This window comes from Coturnix japonica, unplaced genomic scaffold (genome assembly GCF_001577835.2).
Source record: "Coturnix japonica isolate 7356 unplaced genomic scaffold, Coturnix japonica 2.1 chrUnrandom601, whole genome shotgun sequence".
Lineage (NCBI taxonomy): Eukaryota > Metazoa > Chordata > Aves > Galliformes > Phasianidae > Coturnix > Coturnix japonica.
Window position 1 is genome coordinate 1 of NW_015439974.1, and position 3,396 is coordinate 3,396.

Genomic DNA, 3,396 nt, shown 5'->3' on the forward strand with positions numbered 1-3,396 from the left:
ATGGCCGCCCCCAATCCAATATGGCTGCCAATATGGCCGCCAAGCCCCCAATATGGACTGTACCCCCAATCCAACATGGCTGCCAATTCAATATGGCCGCCAATGCAATATGGCCGCCCTCAATCCAATATGGCCGCCCAATCCAACATGGCCGCCAATCCAACATGGCCGCCGATCCAACATGGCCGCCAATCCAACATGGCCGCCGATCCAAGATGACCGCCAATCCAATATGGCCGCCCCCAATCCAAGATGGCCGCTAATCCAAGATGGCCGCCGATCCAACATGGCTGCCAATCCAAGATGGCTGCCAGTCCAATATGGACCCCAATCCAATATGGCCGCCCAATCCAACATGGCCGTCGATCCAAGATGGCCGCCAATCCAAGACGGCCGCCCCCAATCCAATATGGCCGCCCTCAGTCCAAGATGGCCGCCAATCCAAGATGGCTGCCGATCCAAGATGCCCACCAATCCAAGATGGCCGCCATTCCAAGATGGCCGCCAATCCAAGATGGCCGCCCGCAATCCAAGATGGCCGCCGATCCAAGATGGCCGCCAATCCAAGATGGCCGCCAATCCAGTATGGCTTCAATCTAAGATGGCCGCCAACCCAAGATGGCCGCCCCCAATCCAATATGGCCGCCCTCAGTCCAAGATGGCCGCTGATCCAAGACGGCCGCCCCCAATCCAATATGGCCGCCCTCAGTCCAAGATGGCCGCCAATCCAATATGGCCGCCCTCAATCCAAGATGGCTGCCATTCCAAGATGGCCGCCAATCCAACATGGCCGCCAATCCAACATGGCTGCCAATCCAAGATGGCTGCTAATCCAATATGGACCCCAATCCAACATGGCCGCCCCCAATCCAACATGGCCGTCGATCCAAGATGGCTGCCAATCCAAGATGGCCGCCCAATCCAACATGGCTGCCATTCCAAGATGGCCCCCAATCCAAGATGGCCGCCAATCCAAGTTGGCCGCCAATCCAAGATGGCCGCCCAATCCAAGATGGCCGCCGATCCAAGATGGCCGCCGATCCAAGATGGCCGCCAATCCAACATGGCCGCCCGATCCAAGATGGCTGCCAATCCATCATGGACCCCAATCCAAGGTGGCCGCCGATCCAAGATGGCCGCCGATCCAAGATGGCCGCCAATCCAACTCGGCCCGATCCAAGATGGCCGCTTATTCAACATGTCTGCCAATCCAATATGGCCGCCGATCCAAGATGGCCGCCAATCCAACATGGCCGCCCAATCCAAGATGGCCGCCGATCCAAGATGGCCGCCGATCCAAGATGGCCGCCGCCCCCCCACCCACGCGCTGTGCCTTCCGTATGGGGGGGGTCCTTCATATGGGGGGGGTCCTTTGTATGGGGGGGGTCCGCGGTGCTCCCGATTTTGGGCTGTTTTGCCCCATTTTTTTCTTTTATTTATTCCTTTTTTTTTTAACCCCCCCCCCCTTAAAAAAAAAAATAAAGAAAAAAAACCCGGATGGAATTTTACAAGCGATGCAAATGAGATGCAAACGAGCCGCCCGTCCCAACCAATGGGAGAACAGGGGGAGTGGGGGGGGCGTGGCGTCGCGAGTGGGCGGGGCTTCCCCTCAAGGTCACTTCCATATAAGGACACGCCCCCGTGACGTCACTGCGGGGACTCCCCCCCATTGCGGCATCCCGAGGACCCGCAGCACGTTGCTATGGCGACCGCCGGCCCGTTCCCATGGAGACCCCGCAGCCAATCAGCGTGGACCCCCCCTTATCCCGTTGCTATGGAGCCCCGTTGCCATGGGAACGGGCGCAGGGATGCTGCGGCGGGGAATGACTGCAGAGAAACGGGGGGGGGAAATGTTCACTGGGTCTGTTAAAATTGTGGGTGTATCCTGAGGGCCCGCTCCATTTCCCAGTTCAAAGCGTGGGGTTTTAGGGGGGGGGGGGGGGTCATTACAGGGGGTGTGTTTAAAAAATTTAAAGGTCATTGGGGGGGGATTGGGGGGTCATTTTTTATGGGGGGCATAAAAAGGGGTGTGTATTAATTAAGGTCCAATTAAGGGGGGGTCAAATTATGGGGGTCATTAAGGGGGGGCAAGTAGCTAATTAAGGCCATTAAGGGGGTCCTTAAGGGGGGTCATTTAAAGGGGTGTAATTAAAGTAAGGTTTTATTAAGGGGGGGTCATTAAGCGGGGGTCATTAAGTGGGTGTAATAATTAAGGTTATTAAGGTGTTGTTGGGGGGGTCATTGTTAGGGATGAGGGTTGCTATTTAAGTGGGGTTTATTTAATTAAAGGCCAAATGAAGGGGGGGTCATTAAAAAGGGGGGGGGTCCATTAAGTGGGGGCACTTGAATCTAATTAAGGTCATTAAGGGGAAGCTCATTAAGGGGGGGTCATTTAAGGGGGGCACTAATTAAGGTCATTAAGGGGGGGTCATTAATGCGTTGCATTCAGGGGGGGGTGACAAATTAACATGGGGGGATACCCTGTATTGTGGGGGGGGGGGGGGGGGGGGGGGGGGGGGCACTAAATAGCTAATCAATTATACGGGGGTCTCATTGTTGGGGGGGGGAGGGGGGAAGTCAATTAATGGAGGGGGCGGTTAAATTAAGTAGTAAGTTAAGGGTTTGCCGCCGCCGGGGAGCAGGGGGTTGTCATTAGAGGGGCCTCTCCGTTAAGGATATGGGGGAAGTTATTGGGGGGGGGGGTGGGGGGTATTGAATCAATTTAGTGGTGATTTTTTTTAAGATGGGGGCTCATTAAGGGGGGGAAAAAAAAGGGGGGGGGGGCCTCAATTTAAAATAAAGGGGGGGGGGTTATTGGGGTCGTTAATGTAAGGGGGGGGGTAGGTTCGATAAAATTGGGGGGATTTAGAACCGGGGGGGGGGGCTTTAATTGGGGGTGTTAATGAAGGGGGTCTCATTAATGGGGAGGTCTCATTAAGGGGGGGCTAATTAAGGGGGGGGGTCTAATTTTAAGGGGGAGGGTTTAAAATTAAGGGGGTTAGGGCTCAATTAAGGGGGGGGGGTTCTAATTAAGGGGGAGGGCTCATTGGGTCGTTTAATGTAAGGGGGGGGTCCGCTAATTGGGGGTGTTAATGAAAGGGGGTCTCATTAAGGGGGTTCTCACATTAAGCGGGGGGGTCTAATTTAAGGGTGGGGGTTCTAAATTTTAAGGGGGGGGTCTCATTAAGGGAGGGGGTCTAAAAATTAAAAGGGGGGGTTCTCATTAAAGGGGGGGTCATTAAAGCGGAGGGGAGTCCCTCATAAGGGGGGGTCTAATTTAAGCAGGGGGGGTTTCTCATGAAGGGGGTCTCATGAAAGGGGTTTCTCATTAGGGTGTCTAATTAAGGGGTGCCATTAATTAAGGGGTGGGGGCGGGCACCTGACAAGCCGACCCCG